Here is a 13,796-nt window from a genome sequence, read left to right on the forward strand (position 1 = left end):
GAGAGGGCAGAGATCTGGTTACTGTGGCTGGGGGATGTCGGAGCCATGTTCTTGCTCTGTGATAGGATGGAACCCACTGAGAGGGTGAGAGGGCAGAGATCTGGTTACTGTGGCTGGGGGATGTCGGAGCCATGTTCTTGCTCTGTGATAGGATGGAACCCTCTGAGAGGGTGAGAGGGCAGAGATCTGGTTACTGTGGCTGAGGGATGTCGGAGCCATGTTCTTGCTCTGTGATAGGATGGAACCCTCTGAGAGGGTGAGAGGGCAGAGATCTGGTTACTGTGGCTGGGGGATGTAGGAGCCATGTTCTTGCTCTGTGATAGGATGGAACCCACTGAGATGGTGAGAGGGCAGAGATCTGGTTACTGTGGCTGGGGGATGTCAGAGCCATGTTCTTGCTCTGTGATAGGATGGAACCCACTGAGATGGTGAGAGGGCAGAGATCTGGTTACTGTGGCTGGGGGATGTCGGAGCCATGTTCTTGCTCTGTGATAGGATGGAACCCACTGAGAGGGTGAGAGGGCAGAGATCTGGTTACTGTGGCTGGGGGATGTCGGAGCCATGTTCTTGCTCTGTGATAGGATGGAACCCTCTGAGAGGGTGAGAGGGCAGAGATCTGGTTACTGTGGCTGAGGGATGTCGGAGCCATGTTCTTGCTCTGTGATAGGATGGAACCCTCTGAGAGGGTGAGAGGGCAGAGATCTGGTTACTGTGGCTGGGGGATGTAGGAGCCATGTTCTTGCTCTGTGATAGGATGGAACCCACTGAGATGGTGAGAGGGCAGAGATCTGGTTACTGTGGCTGGGGGATGTCGGAGCCATGTTCTTGCTCTGTGATAGGATGGAACCCACTGAGAGGGTGAGAGGGCAGAGATCTGGTTACTGTGGCTGGGGGATGTCGGAGCCATGTTCATGCGCCGTGCTAGGATGGAACCCACTGAGAGGGCAGAGATCTGGTTACTGTGGCTGAGGGATGTCGGAGCCATGTTCTTGCTCTGTGATAGGATGGAACCCTCTGAGAGGGTGAGAGGGCAGAGATCTGGTTACTGTGGCTGGGGGATGTAGGAGCCATGTTCTTGCTCTGTGATAGGATGGAACCCACTGAGATGGTGAGAGGGCAGAGATCTGGTTACTGTGGCTGGGGGATGTCAGAGCCATGTTCTTGCTCTGTGATAGGATGGAACCCACTGAGATGGTGAGAGGGCAGAGATCTGGTTACTGTGGCTGGGGGATGTCAGAGCCATGTTCTTGCTCTGTGATAGGATGGAAGGTGGGTAACAAAGGTGCCTGAGAAATCATCACGCCCATGAAGGGCTTGGCCCGTCTGAACTTGGGCTGCGAATGACCCAGGCTCACCAACATAGGGGTGACGTGCTAGAGGGATGGAGACAGCTGAGAGGAGGAGCAAAGACCCCACATCCTGCTTTATGTCAAGGAAGACTTCGGCTCCAGAAGTGATGAAAAGATGGAGCACAGGCTAGCTGTATCTTATGGCACAGATACAGGGGACGCCCTTGTCCTTGGCGGTGGACCCCAAGTATGCAGCAGAGTCACTCTTGGCTTTTCCGCATTACAATACAATCGCTCTCCATCCCCCGTGAACATCTCTGCCATGACTCTGCAGAGTAGAGTGTAAGGAGCATGCGTCTTGCCTCCCTCCTATGATCGCGTCAGCAAACTTTCTCATACGTATAATCTCCGACTGTCGCGACAGACCTCATGAAATCCCGGCTAAAGCGTGAGGAACATTTCACGCCTCAGACATTCAGAGTAAGTGCCTTCATCAAAGGGACCTTTGTACATGTGTGGTCTCCCAAGGCTTACAAGACTGCAGGCTACAGGCAAAAACAGACAGTTGCAGGCAGCTGAAAGGCAGCGTTTACACTAAAACAAAGCATCGGCTCCTTCAGTGCACACAAAAAGGAGGCCCTGTTCCAAATCCTTTGGTCCCCGCACCAACAAGAGCCAAGGAACATGAAACCAGAAACTCTCACCTCAAGATGAAAACCCGTTTCCATCGCCTTTCATCCACAGGAGCACAAACACAGGCAGCAGGCGGATTACTGCAGCTAATCCAAGCCATCACAAACTGCCGTGCATTTCTGAAGGGGAGTAAATGGGGGTTAAAAGTGCTGGCATCTCTCATAGAAAGAAATGAACAGGCCCTTCCCTGGGAGGAATGTGTCGTGCTTTCCAATGGCCACATGTTCCTAATTCCAGTCAAATGGGGCTGTTTGCCTCTACACAGAAGTTTATTTCCATTTACCCAGAAACCATGAAGTTGCTGGTGCCAGATGCCACCTGTTCATGGGTAGATGCGAGCCTTCTAGTGCCCGGGCTGATCCCGAAGCGGCTGGTACAGAGTGGGCGCTCTGTACACACAATAGCACGGACTGCTCCAGTCTGGAGCCCAGGGCATGTGTCCATGGAGAGGACATCTACTAATCTACTAATAACCTGCCCGCAGTGTGTGCTGTACAAAGGGTGGGGGGGGGGGAGAGAGAAGAGGACCTTCTCGGGGTAGTCTGTTCCCCACCCTGTGCGACCACAGTCATCCGTATACCCTGGGATCATGAGCAACAGTCACCAGAAACTCTGGCGTGAAGCTCAGACACACTCATGGCAACCATCGGACCAGTGCACAGGCAAACAGCTCTCCAGACTAAGGAATGCCCTACCCAGGGCGGCACAAGGATGGACTAGCAACCATCGGACCAGTGCACAGGCAAACAGCTCTCCAGAATAAGGAATGCCCTACCCAGGGCGGCACAAGGATGGACTAGCAACCATCGGACCAGTGCACAGGCAAACAGCTCTGCAGAATAAGGAATGCCCTACCCAGGGCGGCACAGCTCTCCAGACTAAGGAATGCCCTACCCAGGGCGGCACAAGGATGGACTAGCAACCATCGGACCAGTACACAGGCAAACAGCTCTCCAGAATAAGGAATGCCCTACCCAGGGCGGCACAAGGATGGACTAGCAACCATCGGACCAGTGCACAGGCAAACAGCTCTCCAGAATAAGGAATGCCCTACCCAGGGCGGCACAGCTCTCCAGACTAAGGAATGCCCTACCCAGGGCGGCACAAGGATGGACTAGCAACCATCGGACCAGTGCACAGGCAAACAGCTCTCCAGAATAAGGAATGCCCTACCCAGGGCGGCACAAGGATGGACTAGCAACCATCGGACCAGTGCACAGGCAAACAGCTCTCCAGAATAAGGAATGCCCTACCCAGGGCGGCACAGCTCTCCAGACTAAGGAATGCCCTACCCAGGGCGGCACAAGGATGGACTAGCAACCATCGGACCAGTGCACAGGCAAACAGCTCTCCAGAATAAGGAATGCCCTACCCAGGGCGGCACAAGGATGGACTAGCAACCATCGGACCAGTGCACAGGCAAACAGCTCTCCAGAATAAGGAATGCCCTACCCAGGGCAGCACAGCGCTCCAGAATAAGGAATGCCCTACCCAGGGCGGCACAGCTCTCCAGACTAAGGAATGCCCTACCCAGGGCGGCACAAGGATGGACTAGCAACCATCGGACCAGTGCACAGGCAAACAGCTCTCCAGAATAAGGAATGCCCTACCCAGGGCGGCACAAGGGTGGACTAACAACCATCGGACCAGTGCACAGGCAAACAGCTCTCCAGAATAAGGAATGCCCTATCCAGGGCGGCACAAGGATGAACTAGCAACCATCGGACCAGTGCACAGGAAAACAGCTCTCCAGAATAAGGAATGCCCTACCCAGGGCGGCACAAGGATGAACTAGCAACCATCGGACCAGTGCACAGGAAAACAGCTCTCCAGAATAAGGAATGCCCTACCCAGGGCGGCACAAGGATGAGCTAGCAACCATCGGACCAGTGCACAGGCAACCATCGGACCAGTGCACAGGCAAACAGCTCACTAGAATAAGGGATGCCCTATCCATGAACTAGGGGAGGTAAAAAAGTCCAGGACAATGTCAAAGTCAGAAACCCAAGGAGAGGGGCTGGGAAGGTCCGCCAGTGACACAGGGAAGACATTGCTGAGGAATCCCAGAGTCCAATGTCTCAAGGAGGCAGAAGGTGAGTCACTGATCCGATTAATAATTCTATCCCACGGGATAGAAGCAACAGCCAGGAAGAGAGGTGCGGGGCCAGAGAAAGCAACACAGGGACATCCAAACCAAGTCCGGTAAGCAAAGGGTGGGAGTCGGAACACCAAACAGAGCCGTAGAATGACCAATCAACGAGCACGCCCCTCCCTGTCCAGCAATGTCCTGGCTGTAACTGCATGCCCAGCATACAGCAGACGCAAAATTTGCATCACGCCCGTTTCAGGGCTACACTCACTCTGGGGCCAAAATGTAGTGCTTAAAAAGCATGTGTGCCTTGGTAGCCATATGTATGTGAGCTACCAAAGGAGGCCCACTTCAGTTTAAGTCCCTCTGGTCACAAAAGAAGTCGGAAAACAGTGGACGACCGACAAAGGTTTGAGGAACTCCGAAGCGAGGGAGCGAGAATTCTGCCCCAAGACCAGTAGTGCTGGCAATACTCCTGAGCACTTGCGATTGCCTAGGGGCTGGCAAACAGAAGTCCTGGGACTTTTATCATAATGTGACATAACGCGTACAGCCTCATTTACTGTGAGGGACAAACTCAAACAACTCCATTTCAAAAACCTTCTTCTGCAAACTGCATGAAAGGATGCGTTTAGATTTATTCGAGCACTCACGCTTTGCATCTCTCCTGGTCCATGAGCATCTCATCGCGACTGCTCAAGCTATGTTTGCAGATGCTCACAATTCTGTCTCGGAGCTAATTTCACACTCCAAATCCACGCCTCGATTAAACAGATAGAACCAGACCGAAAACCAAACCCAAACCTGCCCATGTTAGCCCGGAAGAGTGGCGACAGCATCTCTTGCCTGTGCCACGCGCCTTGATCGGCACAGAGATGTCAGCCCATAACTGCTATGCGACCGCAGAAACACTCAATAAAAAAACTAGGAAACAGTTTAAAAAAAAAAACACAATGTCTTATGGTTAAAAACTGTTTCACTAGCCAAGAGTGTCGTTTAAACACAATCTAGTGAAGAGGACGTGAATTCTATTGCGGTCTTCTGGACTCATTACAGCCACTGCAGAGTGTCAGCCAAGCACACAAGGAAGGCGAGAGGGAAACCAGGACGGTCTACCGCGCTGGGAACACTGATATCAGCTGAAAGCAATGGGGGTGGGGTGGTGAGTAGGAGTATGGAGGCCACCAAGCGGTGATCCAGCAAAGGATGGAAACTGATCAGGCAGTCACAGCATGGATGGGCAAGCAGGGATGGTGTTGGGCAGAATCCTGTGCAGTGCCCTTAGGGACCAAAGACCACAAGAGGTAATACAAGTTCACCTTTGGTACAAGCCTGTACTACACTGCTAAAGTGGTAGCGGTAGTGGAACAGCCAGACTTATCTCAAGAGTAAGTGAGCAGCAGTAGAGATTACACAAAGGACTACAATTACTGTGACTCAAGCAAACACTGACTCAAGGTTTCAGGTAGAAAAATATAAGTACATTTATTTGAAACCATCTGTTCACAAAACACACTTCTATTAAATTAAAACCACACGTAAAATACACTACAAACAATCAATTCACTTTGTGCAGAACAATTCGAGGTAAGTACCTTTCGGTTTTGACAAACAGGTGTTGTGAAACAAAGACGTTACCAGAGGTACAGATGTGATTACTTTTTGACAGTAATGACAGTTCAGTCTTACCAAAGATAAGCGTCCCTGCGGGAAGAAACGTTAGCGGAGTTAAAACACACTTATCACACAAATCAACACAAGAGAGTTAGGGATAAAAATCATAGGCAATACTTTTGTCAAGGCAGATAGAATCAGAGGGCACTTCCCTACAAGTGAATAAGAGTCAAGAGGCCTGCGCCAGTGTCAAGTGGAACAGGGTTCCTGTTGCTGAGGATCACAAGGTTAGTACAGTTTATGATTCGGGAGTGCAAGGAGTATTTAGATATTGACATAGGAGGAAGCAAAAGTTATAAGAGGGAAGGAAGATAAGGACAAGCCTTTAGTGAGGAGAAAAGGGGTTCGTCCTAGTTCCTCGAAGTTGGACACAGTACCTTATTCAAGTGAAAAGCTGGTGCTATGGCAGTAGTTCCTGCAGACTCACTGTTCCTGGACTTTCAGTCATGGAGACAAGAAGGACGACATCTGGAGCGATCTGCACTACCCAGGGATGAAGCCAGCAGCAGCAAAAGCAATGGTGAATAAAAGGTGCGCTCCTTTAAAACAGGAGAGGCTCTTCAGGTGACTATTCGGACCACTACAGCAGTGTGCAGCGATTTCGACCAAGAAGAGGATCCTCTGCCTGTGGAAGATGAGCTGGTTGATCCCACCAGGCTCAAGGGAAGAAGACTCCGGACTGGATCTTCTCTTGTCGTCGAAGGGTAGATAGCTCAGGACTGCAGCAGGGTTTCACCGGGACTCGGTAGTTGCAGCAGCCGTCTTCTTCTCCGCTTCTCTTCGGTTCCTTGCAGTTCCAGTGGCGACTCTGCCTTCCAGCCAAGAGCCTGACTTTTATGCGAAAATCCCCCATTTACACAGCAATCACACAGCAAGGGGGTTGTCCGGCCGGGACAACCCCTCCAGCCAATGGACACAAAGTGCGACTTGAGTTTCCAAGGAAACCCTGTGCAGGGGGTGACTACACCCCACCCTCACATTCAGCCCACCTAGAAACCCAGGCGCCAAGAGGAGGGCTTCTTGGGAGAAGCCCGCCAAAAGACGGTGAACAAAGAAGGCAAACCTTGTTTGCCGCGCAAATTAAAACACAAGAAGGACTTTAACAAAAAGAAATGGCAAATAAACCTGACCGGAGCCAAAAGAAAATTATTTGGTCAAGCGGGTTTATGTTCGAGGCTAATATAATAACCTGGAACAATATTGATATTGATATTTTATTTCTATCGCGCTCATACACAAGGGTACCAAGTCTAAATGTTAAAAGTGCAAAACAAAGCTCCGAGAGGCACAGACAAAAAGGGATAGGAATGAACCCTTTCCAGTACTCCATGTAAGATGGGGTGCACTGGTCTGTAGTTTTAAATGACTACATAAAGTAAATGGCAACTTTACCTGTTTCTGGGGGATAGTAGTCAGCCCCAGAAAAATGGAATCAGTGGGAAGTCTCAAAGACAACCCTGTGTCACTGCACTGAAGGTGCTGTGTAACGCACATAAAAAATGGGGCTCATGGAGTGGTGTGGCTCCAAAGCCCAAGATCACACCAACAGTAGAAATACACATGGCAAAACACAGGTAAGAGTGGGGACAAAGGCTCACACTCTTACCAAGTGGAAAAAAGAAACTCCCGAAATCCAGCAAAGCTGCTGGGGGACTCACTAGGTGAGGGAAATTAGCCATAGAATGAGAATTCTCCCTAACAGACGGCCCACGTGCTCAAGCTTGTAGCCAAAGGATTTCCTGAATAGGGAGGTGTCCTGTCATTTGCCGAAGCAGAGATGATGCCCCACAGATATGATGGCACCCAGCAACCTGCCACCCATCTTCCCTGCCACCCATCTTCCCTGCCACCCAGCAACCTGCCACCCATCTTCCCTGGCACCCATCTTCCCTGCCACCCATCTTCCCTGCCACCCATCTTCCCTGCCACCCAGCTTCCCTGCCACCCAGCTTCCCTGCCACCCAGCTTCCCTGCCACCCAGCTTCCCTGCCACCCATCTTCCCTGCCACCCATCTTCCCTGCCACCCATCTTCCCTGCCACCCATCTTCCCTGCCACCCATCTTCCCTGCCACCCATCTTCCCTGCCACCCATCTTCCCTTTCAGAAGGTAGCAATGGCAGTTGCTTTAGAGAAGACAACCTTAAGTGCCTCGGAGGGGGCATTTCTTCACCATCTGCCCAGAATAAAGCAGTCCATTGTTCCAGAAGGCTCAGTGGTGCAAATTGAGGACCTTGAAGTCCATGCAGGGAAAGCAGTGCAGGTGCGAAGTGTGTTAGGAAAGTTTCCCATGTATGTGTAATTTTCTCTCCAGTTGTGAACCCTCCAACTTTTTGCTTTAGTCTGACAAGCCTAGCCTGTAATACATAGAGGTCAAACCAGCGGAAAGAAAAAAAGGGTTAACTCCAAGAACATCAATCCACCGTGTGGACATGGAAAAAGACCCCCCCCCCCCCCCGCCCAGGCTGCTGCACAGATCATCATACATAGAACAAACAATTGATTTGCAAATTTATATTTATTACAAAATAGAATCTTAAAAAAGTATTAAATTGTCTAAAGCTCTAGTACAATGCACAGAAATATATCTTGCAATTGGCTAAAAAAGTGCATACTGTTTAAAGTGCTAGTATCAAATAATAACTGCTGCGAAAGGTCGCAAGCCAATCAATCGCATGAAACCTATGAATTAATCTGGGCATGCCGTGAGTGGTACCCCAAGCGAGTGAAGGGAATCACTCCAGTGGGGACCCCCAGTCGCTCTGACCAGACTAAATGTATAAACAATAAGTCAAATATCAAAAACGCAGTCCAAACAATATTGAATCCAGAAAACCAAACAAAGAAGGTTTCATTTCAGTAATCAAATCAGGAACAAAAAAACTAGAAAACTAAATTATGTCAAATTCCAAAAAGACAACAGTAAAGCACACACACTAAAATCCACCATTGTAAATCCTCGCAATTGTGAAGGTGCTCCCATAAAACGAGCAACTAAAGGTGAAGACAAATTGTGGGTCCCGATTCTAGACTTGTGCTCAGATATTCTAAGTTTGACAGGCCTGGAAGTCTTGCCTATGTACATTTTCTTACATGGGCACATGACGGCATAAATGACATGTTTTTGAATTGCACGTTGTGTGCCCTCTAAGTTTCCAGAGTCTGTGGTTGATGGTAACCGTGTTGGTCGCACTAGTAGAACCCCACTAACAACATGTGCCGCAAGGATAGTGACCTGTCACCTTTTCCATTCCCCACATCTCGGTTATCGTTTTAGCTGACTGCGGGGTCCATAATCTATCAGGCTGTGATAACCAGCCTTTCAAGTTCTTGCCCTTTTTAAAGGCGAACATGGGGTATTCTAAATCAGGTGTATTCATTTGAAGCAGGTGCCAATGCTTACCGATTGCTTTCTTGATTCGAGCACGGTGTGTGTTGTAAGTCATTGCACAGACCATGCGGGATTGATTCAAGTTTTCACGGGTATTTTTGGCCAACAAAATTTCACGGTGTTGGTGCCTTGCCCTTTTACGCGACTGTCTTAATATATGCGAGGGATAGCCTCTCAATGATAGTCTTTCCTCTCTGGTGGATGTGTTATTTCCATCGAAACTACTATTCTTCAATGGTGCCATGTTATTCACATTTATTATTTTGTTTTTCTCTCTCTCATGACACATTAGTAGTTGACGCACAGCATCCCATGGTTAGATTTTAGTGTGTGTTCTTTACTGTTGTCTTTTTGGAATTTGACAATTTTGTTTTCTAGTTCTTTTTTGTTCCCGATTTGATTAGTGAAATGAAACCTTTGTTTGGTTTTCTGGATTCAATATTGTTTGGACTGCGTTTTTGATATTTGACTTATTGTTTATACATTTAGTCTGGTCAGAGCGACTGGGGGTCCCCCACTGGAGTGATTCCCTTCACTCGCTTGGGGTACCACTCACGGCATGCCCAGATTAATTCATAGGTTTCATGCGATTGATTGGCTTGCGACCTTTCGCAGCAGTTATTATTTGATACTAGCACTTTAAACAGTATGCACTTTTTTAGCCAATTGCAAGATATATTTCTGTATATTGTACTAGCGCTTTAGACAATCTAATACTTTAAGATTCTATTTTGTAATAAATAAATATAAATTTGCAAATCAATTGTTTGTTCTATGTATGATGATCTGTGGAGCAGCCTGGGGGGGTCTTTTTCCCTGTCCACACGGTGGATTGATGTTCTTGAAGTGAACCCTTTTTTTCTTTCTGCTGGTTTGACCTCTAAGTATTACTGTTCGTTGCTTCCCCTCAGCCAGCGAAGCAGGGGAAACCCATCTTTTGTTTTATTGTAATAGTGCAGTGTTTCCACTGCGTGGGTTATTATTAAACAACTTTCGCAAGGTTTTTTCCTGTCAGCTTTTTCTCCAGAGCTAATTTGTTCAAGTGAAGTGTGGTGGCCCCCCTGGATACCCCTTAATGTGGACTGTTCTATACACTTTTCTCTTTTCCTCCTCTTCCTGACCTTTGAGGTTCCCCTCGTTGAATTCTTCATGGCAGCCTCAGATATCTATTCCTTTAGCGAGGAACAATTGGCTGAAGCCATTCGCGCACCCTCTTTTTTTGATTCATTGGCCCAGACCCCTGGGGAAGAATCTAACAGGGGTATTACCAGCGAAGGCATTCTTAAATTAAGAAAAAAGAAATTTAGGACCGAGATGCACGGGCACCTTCTTACAGAATATCTAAAAAAAAAACATCATACTGCAGGGCCTGTTAGTCAGGAACTAACCATGTCTCTTTGTCGATGACCTAGAATATAAAACAGCATTTTCTGGAATAGGCACCAAATGCAGTAGAGACTGGATGCTTCTGACCATTAACACAGCCCTCAAGAAAAGTGTGCTCGTGGGTAACGAGATTGACGAAGCAGAGGCGGTATTTGCACTTGACACAACTATCCTTAATATCAAGGAGAAGCTTGATCTTATAGACAAGCATACGAAAGAATTTATCAAGTTGACCACAACAAAAAAGATGGAAAAACTTAAGACATTTCCACTTTTTCTAAAGAGTCTGCCTACTCATACCTGAGACCCGACTATGCGGGACCTGGTTTGTGGATCGATCCCGCTAACCCTAATCAAGGCCCTCAATTCTTTAAGAAGAGAGTCACCTTTTCCGACAGCTCCTCGGATGGGAGTTGCTCCTTTCCGAATCAGAACACACGCGGATATAGAGGACGTCAATGGAATAGAGGCCCACGGAGAGGCAGAAGAGGTCGACAGAATTGGCAGTTCCAACAGTACATGCAAATGCCAATGTATGCACCCCAGGGACCTTATCTGGCCTTTCCTCCCCCCAACCTCCCTTTTCCTCCCGCCGAGTCAAGTCCCCCGCCCTTAGAAAACATGTTCCAGACCAGGAGGAGATCTTACCAACGTTAATTAACTAGTCTGCGGTTTATAACATCTCCAAACGGATTTTAACAGCAAATGAGTCTATTGTCCTTGAGAAGGGTTTTTCTTTCACTCCTATGCGTAATCCAAGTCAAATTGATCTAGAAATGGAGCTTTGGGGTTTCTTTAGAAAAATTAGGCCAAAGGATTACTATGGAAGTAACAGTAACGATTTAGATAATAACACACCGTTTAAACCTAAATCTACCTTCACACCCACATCTCAAATGGTTTAGAAAGAAACCATTATTTTTGAACGTGCGGTCTTACGAGACTTCCACTCCATTTTCTCGGAATCAATTGACTTGAAACATAATCAATGTTACAATTTCTCCAAAAAAGATTGGTCTTGCCTCGAAGAACTGAAAAGGGACACATGCATTATCATCAAACAGGCCGACAAAGGCGGAGGGGTAGTTGTCTGTGATGCTTCTTTTTACAACTCAGAAGTACTAAGACAATTAGACAACACCAACTTTTATTTGAAACTTAGAGGGGACCCCACAGTAGGAATACTAAATGAAATTCTAGCCTTAGCTACACGGGCCAAAGATGCCGATATTTTGAGCACTAAAGAATTTCAATTCCTTACTAACAAAGGTACGCAAGCTCCCCTCTTCTATATTCTTTTGAAAATTCACAAGAATATGTTTAATCCCCCAGGACGACCAATAGTGTCACTTTGTGGCTCGATCCTCAAACCATTGGGAAAATACATTGATTTTTTTCTTAAACCCTTGGCTGTGGATACTTCTACTTATTTGGCAGACACAACTGATGCCATCGTTCACCTTGAAGGCCTTCCTTTCGATTCTGTTAATAACTTGTTCATGACTCTGGAGTCTTTTTATTCCAACATTCCCCAAGCAGAGTCATTACCTATCATGAAATTCTTTTTGTTTTGGACCTCAGAAGCGATCCATAATTAGTTCCCAGTGAATTCATTGTTGACCTATTGGAAATCGCTCTTACCAAGAACTATTTTAGGTTCAAAGAAAATTTCTATCTACAAGTAAAAGGGACCGGGATGGGCGCTGCCTTTGCCCCCAATTATGCAACGCTATTCATGTGGGCTTTCGAAAAAGTTTCCATATCCGATGACCCCAATCCTTTTCCTGCAGTCTATTACTTTTTACAAGAGATATATAGATATTATCATCATCATCTGGGACAAGACTAAAGGAGACCATGAACAATTTCTCACATTGATTAACTCCCTCAATGAACATCCTAAGTTCACTATGTCCATTAGTAACACATCTATCTCTTTTCTAGACCTTTTACTTAAAATCAAGGATGGAGCCATTTCGATAGAACTATCGCAAAACCACAGATCGGAAAACCATTTTGCATTTTGATAGCTTTCATCCTCAAACTCTGAGAGAAAGTATCCCCTATGGACAATTTTTGAGGGCAAGACGAAATTGTACAGAGAAAAAAGATTTCGTAGCCCAGTCCAATACCATAGAGGAAAGACTATCATTGAGAGGCTATCCCTCGCATATATTAAGACAGTCGGGTAAAAGGGCAAGGCACCAACACCGTGAAATTTTGTTGGCCAAAAATACCCGTGAAAACTTGAATCAATCCCGCATGGTCTGTGCAATGACTTACAGCACACAGCATGCTCGAGTCAAGAAAGCAATCGGTAAGCATTGGCACCTGCTTCAAATGAATACACCTGATTTAGAATACCCCATGTTCGCCTTTAAAAAGGGCAAGAACTTCAAAGGCTGGTTATCACAGGCTGATAGATTACGGACCCCGCAGTCAGCTAAAACGATAACCGAGATGTGGGGAATGGAAAAGGTAACAGGTCACTATCCTTGCGGCACATGTTGTTAGTGGGGTTCTACTAGTGCGACCAACACGGTTACCATCAACCACAGACTCTGGAAACTTAGAGGGCACACGACGTGCAATTCAAAAAATGTAATTTATGCCGTCATGTGCCCATGTAAGAAAACATACATAGGCAAGACTTCCAGGCCTGTCAAACTTAGAATATCTGAGCACAAGTCTAGAATCAGGATCCGCAATTTGTCTTCACCTTTAGTTGCTCATTTTATAGAGCACCTTCACAATTGCGAGGATTTACAATGGTGGTGCCTCCAACGCATAGCAGGAGCTGATCAATATGCTACGGCCAATAGACTTGCCTCATGTGAGCATTGGTGGATATACAATACCCAAAGCCACATTTCAGGCTTAAATGCCCAGGAAGAATGGCAATCAGTATTCAACTAATCAATATATAGATCATTCTTACCCAGAGGCATGCAGGGTAGCATACGCTACTTGATAATCTTTATTTACTTTATATTCTGTCGACTGCCATCGGGCACATATGCCTGTATAGAACGACTAATAGTATCTCCTATTCACAAACTACACTAGCATCAAGGTGTATAGAACCATCTGTTCCCTGCTATCCGTTCTACCATCATCACCATAACTGTTTCTTGTATTCTCCAGTTATTTTGCTACTTTGCTTTCTTTTTTGCTCTTTTTTCCCTAGTCCATGTTGTATTATCAACAGGTTTTTTCATGGCATTAAGCCTAGTGGCTGTGATGACTTTTTTCAGTGGTTTCATTCAAATAGTTAAC

General features: G+C 47.0%; 1 protein-coding gene across 4 annotated transcripts in view; it reads right to left on the reverse strand.

Annotated features, from left to right (window-relative positions):
• BRF1 (BRF1 general transcription factor IIIB subunit) overlaps window positions 1-13,796 on the reverse strand; it is a 1,105,609-nt gene that overhangs the window by 233,997 nt on the left and 857,816 nt on the right. The gene's annotated exons all lie outside the window — the stretch shown is intronic.

This window comes from Ambystoma mexicanum, chromosome 14, assembly GCF_040938575.1.
Source record: "Ambystoma mexicanum isolate Mex_15411 chromosome 14, UKY_AmexF1_1, whole genome shotgun sequence".
In the NCBI taxonomy this organism is placed as follows: Eukaryota; Metazoa; Chordata; class Amphibia; order Caudata; family Ambystomatidae; genus Ambystoma; species Ambystoma mexicanum.